Source organism: Chanodichthys erythropterus, chromosome 4, assembly GCF_024489055.1.
Source record: "Chanodichthys erythropterus isolate Z2021 chromosome 4, ASM2448905v1, whole genome shotgun sequence".
Classification (NCBI taxonomy): domain Eukaryota; kingdom Metazoa; phylum Chordata; class Actinopteri; order Cypriniformes; family Xenocyprididae; genus Chanodichthys; species Chanodichthys erythropterus.
In genome coordinates this window covers 12593059-12610657 of record NC_090224.1, presented here as the reverse complement: position 1 = coordinate 12610657, position 17599 = coordinate 12593059, and the positions used below count along the sequence as shown (strand labels likewise).

At 34.3% G+C, this 17599-nt stretch overlaps 1 long non-coding RNA gene across 1 annotated transcript; it reads left to right on the top strand.

Moving 5' to 3' along the window:
* The first annotated feature begins 403 nt into the window (after positions 1 to 403).
* LOC137018479 (uncharacterized) lies at positions 404 to 1098 on the top strand. The gene is made up of 3 exons (XR_010894912.1): positions 404 to 502; positions 716 to 868; positions 979 to 1098. It is a non-coding gene; the product is annotated as an uncharacterized lncRNA (long non-coding RNA).
* The last annotated feature ends 16501 nt before the right edge of the window (positions 1099 to 17599 follow it).

The following is a 17599-nucleotide window of genomic DNA, read 5'->3' as shown; positions in this document are numbered from 1 at the left end:
TGTTCAGTCCATCTGTATGTGGTCCAAATTCCAACTGCACAAATGAAATAGGAAGTTACAATTGCTCATGTTTGGATGGATTCACTCCAACAAACTCCAGTCTCACCATCAGCATCAATAACACATGTACAGGTAAATCGCATAATCACATCTATATAGTCTAATTTTGGAAATGTTGTTTAACAGTAGAACAGCAGTTTATTTTTTCAACTGTTGCATATAAAATTTTATTCATTCTGTATTTATGAAGATACCAAAACATAAGAAAAAATTTATTTGAATTAAAGTGACATTCATATTTGAGTGTTCCTAATAGCAACAATACCCTTTTTTTTTCTCTCTTCCTGTAATATAGATGTGCATGAATGTCTAAACACATCAGAGTTCTGTGGTCCAAACTCTCGTTGCACCAACTTATTTGGGAGTTACAACTGTTCCTGCTTGAGTGGGTTTACTGTAACTAATGTGAATCAAGCAGTCAGCACCAGTAACCCATGCAATGGTAAGGATTTTTCTTTTTAAGTTTGATTGATTTGATATCAGTTTTCATACTTCTGTTTTCTCCAAATCTGAGGACAGTTGAACCAAACCTGTCTGTTACGTGATGAATCTGGTTCTTAGAGAACTGATTCCAGTCATAACTGAATTTCGTCAAAAGGTTTTGCAGGGCATCAGTCATAATTTCTGGATGTTTTTTCCCTCTCTTTTTCTACAGTGACTCTACCTTTGACTGAATATCTGATTGAAATTCAGATCAATAGTGTGGATAGTAGCATCACTGATCAGCTGAGGACCCTTCTGATGTCTTTTAATTTGCCCTACATAATCAGTGACAGCACTAACATTACAGAAATCAACATAACTACTGGTATGAGCTCTGCCTCTGCTTTGTAATGTTAAATAGCTAAGATTAAACTTTATACATCATCAATGTTGCTATAAATTATTTGATATTTGAACTGTTCTTCTGCATTTCAGTGTGTTCACTGAACCAAACGCAGTATCAGTGTAAATGTGAGGGTCTGTTTGTTTGGCCGAATGACACGTGTCACTTGTACGAGGCCTGTGATGTCATCACTGATGGTTCATGTACATGTATCAATGGCCTTCCAGTCGATGGACAGTTCTGTCAAGGTGAGACATTGACATCATTCTATGACAACATCAGTTTTCTCCCTTTAATTAAATTGTTCTGTTCTTCTGCTTTGATTTTACTGCATTTTGCTACTGGGATTGACAGACTGATCATGTGCTTGTTTTTGTTTGTAATTAACTGTGTAAGTCACATGGTCTATTGCATATATATATATATATATATATATATATATATATATATATATATATATATATACAGCTTAGGCTACAACAAAGCTAATTTAAAAAAAAAACTTTTTCATTTTTATTTTAAATATTTAATTAACTGTGCTAATTGTTGTGCTCAACCTGCTTCTGTTTGTTCTTGCAGTACTACCTTCTAACTATGTGATTGACATTGACGTGAGATTCTTTGACTTGTTCGTGGTGAACTACTTACGGAATATCATCAGAAATATCAGCCTGCCTTTGACTCTGAGCAACAGCATAAATGTCACAGATATCGACATGACTACTGGTGAGAGCAGAATGTTTAATCATGTGACATACTAAGATGAGTTCAGTATTTGGACAAATTGACAGTTTGAACAAAGATGAATAAATCCTATTCTATTACAGTGTGTGGGTTAAATGGGACAGAATATGAGTGCAAGTGTGAGGAGCATCATGTTTGGCCCAATGACACCTGCAGGGCCTATCAGGTGTGTGATGGCATTGTGGGAGGCACTTGTGGATGTATTCAAGCTCTCCCTTCAGAGGGTCCGCTTTGCCAGAGAGGTGAGAAATCACATTACATTACAAATGTACTGATTGTAATTGTAGTAACATGACCAGTATTAGTTTACTCAGTGACACTTGACACCTTCGGTTGTTTGGAAACTTTGGATTTTAACATTTATGTAATGCCGCTCTTTTTTCCCAGACATCAATGAATGTGAAGATGCAGTGTCAGTTTGTGGGCAATACTCAGATTGTATTAACATCATTGGGAGTCACATGTGTTCATGCTGGAGTGGATATAATACCTCCAATAAAGACAGTCCTGTGAGCCGCAACAACTCATGTCAGGGTAAGAATTATCAACTGATTTTGTTTTCTGTTTTTATTTTATGAAATTGAGAGTACAGAGCTGCTGTATCTTTACAGTTTGTGTGAAAACTGCTGTGAGCTTTAGCTGTTCCTGTTTGAGGTGTACCATCACCAAACAAATATTAGTTTTTTTTTCTTTTTCCCGTCTTGGAATTATTATGTGAATACTTTTGTTTATATACCAGAAGTCTTTCATGTCTTTAGCCTTTTTTTGCCTAATTTAATACTGTGAAAATAAGAGTTTTTTTTTTTTTTTTTCATTTATTTAATTTCTTTTTTCCATAGATATAAATGAATGTCTGTTCAGTCCATCTGTATGTGGTCTAAATTCCAACTGCACAAATGAAATAGGAAGTTACAATTGCTCATGTTTGGATGGATTCACTCCAACAAACTCCAGTCTCACCATCAGCATCAATAACACATGTACAGGTAAATCGCATAATCACATTTATATAGAGTCTAATTTTGGAAAATTTTGTTTAACAGTAGAACAGCAGTTTATTTTTTCAACTGTTGCATATAAAATTAATTTTATTCATCCTGTATTTATGAAGATACCAAAACATAAGAAAAAATTGATTTGAATTAAAGTGACATTCATATTTGAGTGTTCCTAATAGCAACAATATCCTTTTTTCCTCTCTTCCTGTAATATAGATGTGCATGAATGTCTAAACACATCAGAGTTCTGTGGTCCAAACTCTCGTTGCATCAACTTATTTGGGAGTTACAACTGTTCCTGCTTGAGTGGGTTTACTGTAACAAATACGAATCAACCAGTCAGCATCAGTAACCCATGCAATGGTAAGGATTTTTTTTTTTAAGTGTGATTTGATTTGATTTGATATCAGTTTTCAACTTCTGTTTTCTCCAAATCCATGGACAGTTCAACCAAACCTGTCTGTCACATGACGAAACTTGTTCTTAGAGAACTGATTCCAGTCATAACTGAATTTTGTCAAAAGGTTTTGCAGGGCATCAGTCATAATTTCTGGATGTTTTTTCCCTCTCTTTTTCTACAGTGACTCTACCTTTGACTGAATATCTGATTGAAATTCAGATCAATAGTGTGGATAGTAGCATAACTGATCAGCTGAGGACCCTTCTGATGTCTTTTAATTTGCCCTACATAATCAGTGACAGCACTAACATTACAGAAATCAACATAACTACTGGTATGAGCTCTGCCTCTGCTTTGTAATGTTAAATAGCTAAGATTAAACTTTATACATCATCAATGTTGCTATAAATTATTTGATATTTGAACTGTTCTTCTGCATTTCAGTGTGTTCACTGAACCAAACGCAGTATCAGTGTAAATGTGAGGGTCTGTTTGTTTGGCCGAATGACACGTGTCACTTGTACGAGGCCTGTGATGTCATCACTGATGGTTCATGTACATGTATCAATGGCCTTCCAGTCGATGGACAGTTCTGTCAAGGTGAGACATTGACATCATTCTACAACAACATCAGTTTTCTCCCTTTAATTAAATTGTTCTGTCCTTCTGCTTTGATTTTACTGCATTTTGCTACTGGAATTGACAGACTGATTATGTGCTTGTGCTTTATTTGCAAATAACTCTGTGTAAGACACATGGTCTATTGCATGGAGTTTTGTAATGAAAATATTAACAACACAGTAATGTTTTATTATATTATACAGCTTAGGCTACAAAAAAGCTAATTTAAAAAAAAAAACTTTTTTTGCAGTACTACCTTCTAAGTACATGATTGACATTGACGTGAGATTCTTTGACTTGTTCGTGGTGAACTACTTACGAAATATCATCAGAAATATCAGCCTGCCTTTGTCTCTGAGCAACAGCATAAATGTCACAGATATCGACATGACTACTGGTGAGAGCAGAATGTTTAATCATGTGACATACTAAGATGAGTTCAGTATTTGGACAAATTGACAGTTTGAACACAGATGAATAAATCCTATTCTGTTACAGTGTGTGGGTTAAATGGGACAGAATATGAGTGCAAGTGTGAGGAGCATCATGTTTGGCCCAATGACACCTGCAGGGCCTATCAGGTGTGTGATGGCATTGTGGGAGGCACTTGTGGATGTATTCAAGCTCTCCCTTCAGAGGGTCCGCTTTGCCAGAGAGGTGAGAAATCACATTACATTACAAATGTACTGATTGTAATTGTAGTAACATGACCAGTATTAGTTTACTCAGTGACACTTGACACCTTCGGTTGTTTGGAGACTTTGGATTTTAACATTTATGTAATGCCGCTCTTTTTTTCCAGACATCAATGAATGTGAAGATGCAGTGTCAGTTTGTGGTCAATACTCAGATTGTATTAACATCATTGGGAGTCACATGTGTTCATGCTGGAGTGGATATAATACCTCCAATAAAGACAGTCCTGTGAGCCGCAACAACTCATGTCAGGGTAAGAATTATCAACTGATTTTGTTTATATTTTATGAAATTGAGAGTACAGAGCTGCTGTATCTTTACAGTTTGTGTGAAAACTGCTGTGAGCTTTAGCTGTTCCTGTTTGAGGTGTACCATCACCAAACAAATAATTATTTTTTTCTTTTCCCATCTTGGAATTATTATGTGAATACTTTTGTTTATATACCAGAAGTCTTTCATGTCTTTAGCCTTTTTTTGCCTAATTTAATACTGTGAAAATGAGAGTTTTATTTATTTATTTATTTTTTCCCATAGATATAAATGAATGTCTGTTCAGTCCATCTGTATGTGGTCCAAATTCCAACTGCACAAATGAAATAGGAAGTTACAATTGCTCATGTTTGGATGGATTCACTCCAACAAACTCCAGTCTCACCATCAGCATCAATAACACATGTACAGGTAAATCGCATAATCACATCTATATAGAGTCTAATTTTGGAAATGTTGTTTAACAGTAGAACAGCAGTTTATTTTTTCAACTGTTGCATACAAAATTTTATTCATTCTGTATTTATGAAGATACCAAAACATAAGAAAAGATTGATTTGAATTAAAGTGACATTCATATTTGAGTGTTCCTAATAGCAACAATACCCTTTTTTTTCTCTCTTCCTGTAATATAGATGTGCATGAATGTCTAAACACATCAGAGTTCTGTGGTCCAAACTCTCGTTGCACCAACTTATTTGGGAGTTACAACTGTTCCTGCTTGAGTGGGTTTACTGTAACTAATGTGAATCAAGCAGTCAGCACCAGTAACCCATGCAATGGTAAGGATTTTTCTTTTTAAGTTTGATTGATTTGATATCAGTTTTCATACTTCTGTTTTCTCCAAATCTGAGGACAGTTGAACCAAACCTGTCTGTTACGTGATGAATCTGGTTCTTAGAGAACTGATTCCAGTCATAACTGAATTTCGTCAAAAGGTTTTGCAGGGCATCAGTCATAATTTCTGGATGTTTTTTTTCCCTCTCTTTTTCTACAGTGACTCTACCTTTGACTGAATATCTGATTGAAATTCAGATCAATAGTGTGGATAGTAGCATCACTGATCAGCTGAGGACCCTTCTGATGTCTTTTAATTTGCCCTACATAATCAGTGACAGCACTAACATTACAGAAATCAACATAACTACTGGTATGAGCTCTGCCTCTGCTTTGTAATGTTAAATAGCTAAGATTAAACTTTATACATCATCAATGTTGCTATAAATTATTTGATATTTGAACTGTTCTTCTGCATTTCAGTGTGTTCATTGAACCAAACGCAGTATCAGTGTAAATGTGAGGGTCTGTTTGTTTGGCCGAATGACACGTGTCACTTGTACGAGGCCTGTGATGTCATCACTGATGGTTCATGTACATGTATCAATGGCCTTCCAGTCGATGGACAGTTCTGTCAAGGTGAGACATTGACATCATTCTATGACAACATCAGTTTTCTCCCTTTAATTAAATTGTTCTGTTCTTCTGCTTTGATTTTACTGCATTTTGCTACTGGGATTGACAGACTGATCATGTGCTTGTTTTTGTTTGTAATTAACTGTGTAAGTCACATGGTCTATTGCATATATATATATATATACACAGCTTAGGCTACAACAAAGCTAATTTAAAAAAAAAACTTTTTCATTTTTATTTTAAATATTTAATTAACTGTGCTAATTGTTGTGCTCAACCTGCTTCTGTTTGTTCTTGCAGTACTACCTTCTAACTATGTGATTGACATTGACGTGAGATTCTTTGACTTGTTCGTGGTGAACTACTTACGGAATATCATCAGAAATATCAGCCTGCCTTTGACTCTGAGCAACAGCATAAATGTCACAGATATCGACATGACTACTGGTGAGAGCAGAATTATTCATCATGTCACGCACTAAGATGAGTTCAGTATTTGGACAAATTGACAGTTTGAACAAAGATGAATAAATCCTATTCTATTACAGTGTGTGGGTTAAATGGGACAAAATATGAGTGCAAGTGTGAGGAGCATCATGTTTGGCCCAATGACACCTGCAGGGCCTATCAGGTGTGTGATGGCATTGTGGGAGGCACTTGTGGATGTATTCAAGCTCTCCCTTCAGAGGGTCCGCTTTGCCAGAGAGGTGAGAAATCACATTACATTACAAATGTACTGATTGTAATTGTAGTAACATGACCAGTATTAGTTTACTCAGTGACACTTGACACGTTTGGTTGTTTGGAAACTTTGGATTTTAACATTTATGTAATGCCGCTCTTTTTTCCCAGACATCAATGAATGTGAAGATGCAGTGTCAGTTTGTGGGCAATACTCAGATTGTATTAACATCATTGGGAGTCACATGTGTTCATGCTGGAGTGGATATAATACCTCCAATAAAGACAGTCCTGTGAGCCGCAACAACTCATGTCAGGGTAAGAATTATCAGCTGATTTTGTTTTCTGTTTTTATTTTATGAAATTGAGAGTACAGAGCTGCTGTATCTTTACAGTTTGTGTGAAAACTGCTGTGAGCTTTAGCTGTTCCTGTTTGAGGTGTACCATCACCAAACAAATAATAATTTTTTTCTTTTCCCATCTTGGAATTATTATGTGAATACTTTTGTTTATGTACCAGAAGTCTTTCATGTCTTTAGCCTTTTTTTGCCTAATTTAATACTGTGAAAATGAGAGTGTTATTTATTTATTTTTTTTTTTTTTTATTTTTTTTTTCCATAGATATAAATGAATGTGTGTTCAGTCCATCTGTATGTGGTCCAAATTCCAACTGCACAAATGAAATAGGAAGTTACAATTGCTCATGTTTGGATGGATTCACTCCAACAAACTCCAGTCTCACCATCAGCATCAATAACACATGTACAGGTAAATCGTATAATCACATTTATATAGAGTCTAATTTTAGAAATGTTGTTTAACAGTAGAACAGCAATTTATTTTTTCAACTGTTGCATATCAAATTTTATTCATCCTGTATTTATGAAGATACCAAAACATAAGAAAAAATTGATTTGAATTAAAGTGACATTCATATTTGAGTGTTCCTAATAGCAACAATACCCTTTTTTTTTCTCTCTTCCTGTAATATAGATGTGCATGAATGTCTAAACACATCAGAGTTCTGTGGTCCAAACTCTCGTTGCACCAACTTATTTGGGAGTTACAACTGTTCCTGCTTGAGTGGGTTTACTGTAACAAATGTGAATCAACCAGTCAGCATCAGTAACCCATGCAATGGTAAGGATTTTTCTTTTTAAGTTTGATTGATTTGATATCAGTTTTCATACTTCTGTTTTCTCCAAATCTGAGGACAGTTGAACCAAACCTGTCTGTCACGTGATGAATCTGGTTCTTAGAGAACTGATTCCAGTCATAACTGAAATTCGTCAAAAGGTTTTGCAGGGCATCAGTCATAATTTCTGGATGTTTTTTTTCCCTCTCTTTTTCTACAGTGACTCTGCCTTTGACTGAATATCTGATTGAAATTCAGATCAATAGTGTGGATAGTAGCATCACTGATCAGCTGAGGACCCTTCTGATGTCTTTTAATTTGCCCTACATAATCAGTGACAGCACTAACATTACAGAAATCAACATAACTACTGGTATGAGCTCTGCCTCTGCTTTGTAATGTTAAATAGCTAAGATTAAACTTTATACATCATCAATGTTGCTATAAATTATTTGATATTTGAACTGTTCTTCTGCATTTCAGTGTGTTCATTGAACCAAACGCAGTATCAGTGTAAATGTGAGGGTCTGTTTGTTTGGCCGAATGACACGTGTCACTTGTACGAGGCCTGTGATGTCATCACTGATGGTTCATGTACATGTATCAATGGCCTTCCAGTCGATGGACAGTTCTGTCAAGGTGAGACACTGACATCATTCTATGACAACATCACTTTTCTCCCGTTAATTAAATTGTTCTGTTCTTCTGCTTTGATTTTACTGCATTTTGCTACTGGGATTGACAGACTGATCATGTGCTTGTTTTTGTTTGTAATTAACTGTGTAAGTCACATGGTCTATTGCATATATATATATATATATATATATATATATATATAATACACAGCTTAGGCTACAACAAAGCTAATTTTAAAAAAAAACTTTTTCTTTTTTATTTTAAATATTTAATTAACTGTACTAATTGTTGTGCTCAACCTGCTTCTGTTTGTTCTTGCAGTACTACCTTCTAACTATGTGATTGACATTGACGTGAGATTCTTTGACTTGATCCTGGTGAACTACTTACGGAATATCATCAGAAATATCAGCCTGCCTTTGACTCTGAGCAACAGCATAAATGTCACAGATATCGACATGACTACTGGTGAGAGCAGAATTATTCATCATGTCACGCACTAAGATGAGTTCAGTATTTGGACAAATTGACAGTTTGAACACAGATGAATAAATCCTATTCTGTTACAGTGTGTGGGTTAAATGGGACAGAATATGAGTGCAAGTGTGAGGAGCATCATGTTTGGCCCAATGACACCTGCAGGGCCTATCAGGTGTGTGATGGCATTGTGGGAGGCACTTGTGGATGTATTCAAGCTCTCCCTTCAGAGGGTCCGCTTTGCCAGAGAGGTGAGAAATCACATTACATTACAAATGTACTGATTGTAATTGTAGTAACATGACCAGTATTAGTTTACTCAGTGACACTTGACACGTTCGGTTGTTTGGAAACTTTGGATTTTAACATTTATGTAATGCCGCTCTTTTTTTCCAGACATCAATGAATGTGAAGATGCAGTGTCAGTTTGTGGTCAATACTCAGATTGTATTAACATCATTGGGAGTCACATGTGTTCATGCTGGAGTGGATATAATACCTCCAATAAAGACAGTCCTGTGAGCCGCAACAACTCATGTCAGGGTAAAAATTATCAACTTTTTTGTTTTCTGCTTTTATCTCGTAAAATTGAGAGTACAGAGCTGCTGTATCTTTAGTTTGTGTGAAAACTGCTGTGAGCTTTAGCTGTTCCTGTTTGAGGTGTACCATCACCAAACAAATCATTTATTTTTCTCTTTTCGATCTTCTTGGAATTATGTGCATGAATGTCTTTAGATACCAAAGGTATTTCATGTCTTTTGCTTTTTTGCCTAATTTAAAACTGTAAAATCTAATATTTTTGTTATTTTTTAATTTGCTTGTAAAGACATCATACACTGAAAAAATAAATAAATAAATAAATCCCATTAATTTACAGCTGACAGAAATTTGCTGTAAAACATACTGTGACAATATTTCCAGTTTTACAGGATGCCTGTATATTTTACAACTTATAATCAAATTTTCATTAATTGATATAATGTTAATATACCTTCATTAACTACCAAAATCTGGCACGATAGAAAGCCACATGATGAATCAGAGTTCATCATAAGCAGCCTATTCATTAAACATGGTCAATACTCAAACAGTATATAGACAGTGCACAGGGTCATACACACAAAGACAAAACACCATCAGGGTAACACATATGACACAAAAAATAATGCAGTAAATGTTAACTAAATAATATAAAATGTAACACAAAACACACTATTGTACATTACTGATAACAAATATAAAATTATAAGATATTATATAAGATACTTACTTGCAAAAACAATCAATTTGACATTTTTTTACAATAAAAATACATATAATGTGATGTTAAACCATTTACAGTTTTGCACCATATATATTAAGGTAACTTCTAATGTAGTATATTTAGAGATTCTTTTTCTGTAAACCTAAAAACATTTTTACAATGTACAGAAAGTTAGTCATTACCTTGGAAACAGTTTTGCATTATATGCGTGCACTTTTTAATTTGTATATTTTGTCTTGAATTGTAAACTTACTGTACACAGCATCGTACACAGCATACTGTACACAGACTGATATATCTTGTAGAAGATATATCAGTCTGGTCAGTCCACCCTCCATCGCGATTCGAGTCAACTCCAAACCGTACCGTGCAATCAGATTAGTTTATTTCAGTGACGCAAACAGCTCTAGTGTGGCGAAAGTCCCTTCAATATCAACAAAGATTGTGCACGGGAGACCCGAGAGTTTGTTCTGTTCTGCCATGAATTCAGTTTTAAATGACCAAAAACTCATTAATTATTTACTTTTCGCTGTTGACTCTCTTGTCGCTTTGCTAACATCATATCCGCCCTTCTCTGATCCGCTTTCTGTTCGCTCGGATTTGCTCCGCCCTAGAAATCGAATTGATTCAATGGCCGACCAGACTCATCCGCTGGTACAGTGGTGAGGCTGGATTTTCCAGGCAAATAATTTTTGACCTTTACATAAGAATGAGTGACCAAACTATATATATATATACAGTTGTGCTCAAAATTATTCATACCCTTGCTAAATATGACCAAAGAAGGCTGTGAAAATAAATCTGCATCATTAAGACTTTTGATCTTTTATTTAAAAAATTTACAAAAACCTTTCATTGGAGAATAATAATTTTAAATGGGGGGAAAATCTCATTATGAGATAAATGTTTTTCTCTAATACACACTGCTCACAATTAATCATATAATTTTTCATGTTTTTAATAAAGATGTGGATGAATGTGTTGAGAGATCAGACATCTGTGGTCCAAATTCAATCTGCAACAACACTGTTGGGAGTCACAATTGCTCTTGCATGAGTGGATATAATGTAACAGATCCAAACCTCCCTATAAACAGCAATAACACATGCAGAGGTATGATTGACAGATGATCAATTTATGTCAGAAGTCAGATATTCATTATTAATGCTTTGACTCCCATCAGTGACTCCCATCCCATCAGCATGAAATAAAACTTTTTTAATAATGTAATGTTTTTTAATATTTAATATAAAACTTTTTAATTTGAAATTAAACTTAAATAAAATAATTGCTTGTTTTAATAACATTGTGTTTTCCCCCCATAGATATAGATGAATGTCTGTTCAGTCCATCTATATGCGGTCCTGATTCCAACTGCACAAATGAAATAGGAAGTTACAATTGCTCATGTTTGGATGGATTCACTGTAACAAATTCAAATATCACCATCAGCATCAATAACACATGTAGAGGTACATTTTATATTTAGATTTGTATTTACTCTAACCTTGAATAAGTAGCTAGAATTTATCCATGTTTTTTTTTTTTTTTTTTTTTTTAACACATGTATGAATGACCCAAACTGTTCTTTTCAACTGAACTTCCTTTTAATAAAGATGTGGATGAATGTGTTGAGATATCAGACGTCTGTGGTCCAAACTCAATCTGCAACAACACTGTTGGGAGTTACAATTGCTCTTGCATGAGTGGATATAATGTAACAGACTCAAATCTCCCTATAAACAGCAATAACACATGCAGAGGTATGATTGACAGCTGAAGCTCTGAACTTTTTGTTACGATTTGTACTGCCTGAACCTTCCTGCCTGTTAACCGTTCTCTTTATCAAATATTTTATGTCAGACATTCAATAATGTTTTGACTCACCATCAGTGTTTGGCCTGATCTCTTACTGTTGTATTTATTATTGCAGGAAATTAAACTGTTTTTTAACAATTGCTTGTTTTGATAATATTTTGTTTTCCCCCCATAGATATAGATGAATGTCTGATCAGTCCATCTGTGTGTGGTCCTGATTCCAGCTGCACAAATGAAATAGGAAGTTACAATTGCTCATGTTTGGATGGATTCACTGTAACAAACTCCAGTCTCACCATCAGCATCAATAACACATGCAGAGGTACATTCTATATTCAGATCTCTGTGTTCTCTAACATTGAATAATGAACTAGATGTTTTTTTTTTTGTACACCATTAGTTATTTTATTAAAATAAATAGCAAATATGTTTTAATGCTAACATTATGACATTTCAGTAATTCTTAATTTGGATAAAATTTTCTAAATGTATATTAGATTGTAATGTTAGGCAATTGATGAGTTTACATCCACATTCTGAATGAGTGACCTAAAAAGGAAACTTCTTATTTTTTGTCTGTTATTTTCTTTAATAAAGATGTGGATGAATGTGTTGAGATATCAGACGTCTGTGGTCCAAATTCAATCTGCAACAACACTGTTGGGAGTCACAATTGCTCTTGCATAAGTGGATATAATGTAACAGATCCAAACCTCCCTATAAACAGCAGTAACACATGCAAAGGTATGATTGACAGCTGAAGCTTTGAATGTTTTGTTACTGTTTGTACTGCCTGACCCTTTTGTTAACCGTTTACTTATCAATTATTTTGTCAATGTTCATGAATGTTTTGACTCACCATCATTGTGTGGGTAGAACTTTAATGCTGCCTTCACATGCTATCGGAATTATTGTAAATAGTTTCCTAGTTAAAAATTGGACATGAGCTCCCTCTCAGGTCATATTTACCACTGGGAAGCTCTGGGATAATTTTGATATCCAAGTTCCCAAGTTGAGCATGCCATAAATTTTAAACACTATTGCTATTGAACTATTGCTGCTATGACTGGTATTCTTTATTAGTTATTCCCCAACAGCTACATCTCTCTTTTTTTGTTGTTAAATTAGTGCATATTTACATATATGAATAATTATTTAAAGCATACTGAATGTTTCATACACTGTGAAAATAGCCTGTATTTGACTGAAATTCCAGAATCGTCAGCAAGCTGGCTATCTAGATAGTGGGGTGAATGTTTATATGTTTGTCAATAAATAAGACGCTAAATATAATTTTGGCTTTAATAAGATTTTCCTAATAAATAGGCAAAAATAAACCTTGTGTCCTCCATGATTCCTGTTCTTCCAACAACAACAAAAAAAACTTTTAAATGCAACAAGCTCATAATAGATATAGATGAATGTATGTTCAGTCCATCTATATGTGGTCCTGATTCCAACTTAATCATGCAACACTTAGCTAAGTGGTAATGTATGCGATTAACGCCATGAAACAGGAAGTTGTTGGCATCTTAGGCATACAATGTCTTGTCTGCTCCGAACGTCACATATTTGATAATAGTCCTGGCCTGAAGAAATCTACATGGTAATATTCAGTTATAGTCAACACGCCACCTGTTGGCAGCAGGAAGTGTAGTGTATCATAATGACTTTGTCATATTTCTCCTCAATTTATCAGCTTTAATGAATACCACCCACTGTTCACTGTTTTCCTAAGGCCACGGGGTGCGAGGTGCAGGTGCGAGGGCCTTTTCATTGCTGCTTGCAGCTTTAATTAGATTTGCATTTACTCTAACCTTGAATAATTAGCTAGAGTTTATCCATTTTTTTGGGGGGGGGTTCTCATTATTTATTTACATATGAATGAGTGACACAAACTGTTCTTTTCCTCTGAACGTCTTTTTTTTAATAAAGATGTGGATGAATGTGTTGAGATATCAGACGTCTGTGGTCCAAACTCAATCTGCAACAACACTGTTGGGAGTCACAATTGCTCTTGCATGAGTGGATATAATGTAACAGATTCAAACCACCCTATAAACAGCAGTAACCCATGCAGAGGTATGATTGACAGCTGAAGATCTGAACATTTTGTTACTGTTTGTACTGCCTGGCCCTTCTGTTAAGCTTTTACTTTATCGATTATTTTATATCAGATATTCAAGAATGTTTTGTCTTACCATCAGTGTTTGGCCTGAACTCTTATTGTTGTAGTTATAATTGCAGGAAATGAAACTGTTTTTAAAAAATTGCTTGTTTTAATAATATTGTGCTTTCCTCCCCATAGATATAGATGAATGTCTGATCAGTCCATCTGTATGTGGTCCAAATTCCAACTGCTCAAATGAAATAGGAAGTTACAATTGCTCATGTTTGGATGGATTCACTGTAACAAACTCCAGTCTCAGCATCAGCATCAATAACACATGTAGAGGTACATTTTATATTCAGATCTCTGTGTTCTCTAACATTGAATCATGAACTAGATGTTGTTTTGTACACCATTAATTCAATCAATTTTATTAAAATAAATATCAAATATGTTTAATGCTAACATTATGAAGATTCAGTAATTCTTACTTTGGATAAAATATTCTAAATGTAGTATTAGATTGTAATGTTAGGCAGTTGATGAGTTTAGATCCACATTCTGAATGAGTGACCTAAAGAGGAAACTGTTCTTTTTATGTCTGTAATTTTCTTTTACCAAAGATGTGGATGAATGTGTTGAGATATCAGATGTCTGTGGTCCAAACACAATCTGCAACAACACTGTTGTAGTTATAATTGCAGGAAATGAAACCGTTTTTAAAAAATTGCTTGTTTTAATAATATTGTGCTTTCCTCCCTATAGATATAGATGAATGTCTGATCAGTCCATCTATATGTGGTCCTGATTCCAACTGCACAAATGAAATAGGAAGTTACAATTGCTCATGTTTGGATGGATTCACTGCAACAAACTCAAATCTCACCATCAGCATCAATAACACATGTAGAGGTACATTCTATATTGAGATTTGCATTTACTCTAACCATGAATTATTAACTAGAGCTTGTCTATGTGTTTGTTTGTTTTGTTTTTTTTGGTTTTTTTTATTCTGAATTATTTATTTACATATGTATGAGTGACCCAAAGTGTTCTTTTCCTTACTAACTTCCTTTTAATGAAGATGTGGATGAATGTGTTGAGATATCAGCTGTCTGTGGTCCAAACTCAATCTGCAACAACACTGTTGGGAGTCACAATTGCTCTTGCATGAGTGGATATAATGTAACAGATCCAAACCTCCCTATAAACAGCAATAACACATGCACAGGTATGATTGAAGTAGTGCATATTTACGTTTATGAATAATCATTTAAAGCATATTGAATGTTTTATACACAGAGAAATTAGCTTGTATTTGACAGAAATTCCAGAATCGTCAGCAAGCTGGCTATCTAGATAGCGGGGTGAATGGTTAGATGTTTGTCAATAAATAAGACGCTAAATATCATTTTGAATTTAATACGATTTTCCTAATAAATAGGCAAGAATAAACCTTGTGTCCTTCCTGTTCTTTCTGACATCAAAGCACTTGAATGCTACAAACTCATAATCACAAGCTTTTGATTCACCATCAGTGTTTGGGCTGATTTCTTACTGTTGTAGTTATAATTGCAGGAAATGAAACTGTTTTTAAATAATTGATTGTTTTGAAAATATTTTGTTTTCCCCCCCATAGATATAGATGAATGTCTGTTCAGTCCATCTGTGTGTGGTCCTGATTCCAACTGCACAAATGAAATAGGAAGTTACAATTGCTCATGTTTGGATGGATTCACTGAAACAAACTCAAATCTCACCATCAGCATCAATAACACATGTAGAGGTACATTTTATATTAAGATTTGCATTTACTCTAACCTTCAATAATTAGAGTTTATCTGTTTTTTTTTATTTATTTTTATTATTATTATTCATTATTCCTTTTTTGACTCACCATCAGTGTTTGGCCTAAACTCTTACTGTTATAATTTTAATTGAATGAAATAAAACTGTTTTAACCCTTGTGTGTCAACTAAATAAAGTTACACATAGGTCCATAGAGGACAAAATGTCCATGTCCAAAGACTCATAAAAATTTGAAACTTGGGAGGACCGACTTAAGTTAAGTCTCATGTTAAAGAAGACCCTTGGCAGATTATTGGTGAAGTAAAAACAGTTAAAAAACAGAACAAAAAGGTTATAGAGGTGTGAATTTATGAAAATGATTTATGAGCATTATTTTATATAAAATATATATTTTATGAAACTTGTTGAACTCTAAATCTGCTAGAAAATCAAAGCCATAAATCTAAATGAGCTGTGTTACAAATTTAAGGGTTGATATTTCACAAAATGAGCTTTCAGAAAGATTTTGTTTGGGCACAGTACCAAATTTTGTCCAGTAGATGCCAGCAAAACACCACTGGTACATGAAGTGGTTGGATTTGTGATTTACAGTAAAGTTTTTCTCTCTCAAATATTACATACACACATATACAAACCACACACTGACATCCATTCCAACACACCCACACAATTATTGCTGCATATCTTATCCAATTGGCTCTATAAGACACAGAAGCAGAAAACAAGAATAAAGGAAGTATTTGCTTTAGCCAAGCCTGAGAAAATTGCACCATTTTGCAAAAAATAGTAAAAATATTCATTTTGAAGCCTTTCCAACACATTGAAAGCCTATTAACAAAGAATGTATAATTTTACAGTTAAATAACCCTAGAATTAAAAATTGCAGTTTTAATGGGTTTAAATAGGGACATTTTTGACCTTGATTCCCTGAGTGTAACTATTTTGTGTTACTAGTGTAAAATAGATTTATTAAAGGAAATGGGGGTGAAATAGTAAAATTCCGATAAAAATACACTTTTTTGCCAAAATTTGTGCATTTGGCATTAACCGTCAAAATGACAAAAAAAAAAAAAAATGTCCATAAGGATGCACAAGGGTTAAATAATTGCTTGTTTTATAGTATTGTGTTTTTCCCCCCATAGATATAAATGAATGTCTGATCAGTCCATCTGTATGTGGTCCTGATTCCAACTGCACAAATGAAATAGGAAGTTACAATTGCTCATGTTTGGATGGATTCACTGTAACAAACTCCAGTCTCAGCATCAGCATCAATAACACATGCAGAGGTACATTCTATATTCAGATCTCTGTGTTCTCTAACATTGAATAATGAACTAGATGTTTTTTATACACCATTAGTCCAAATTATTTTAATAAAATAAATTGCAAATATTTTTTAATGCTAACATTATGAAGTTACAGTGTTTCCTACTTTGGATAAAATATTCTAAATGGAATATAAGATTGTAATGTTTCAAAGGTCTTCAACCGGGGGTCCGTAGCGGTACTGCAGGGGGTCCGTCAATTAATGTTTGATCAGAAATCACTTTTTGTTTAAAAAAAAAACTAAATAAATAAATAAAACATGGGTAAAAAAAATCACAAAGTCTAATTTCGATATAAGCACCCTGAAATAAG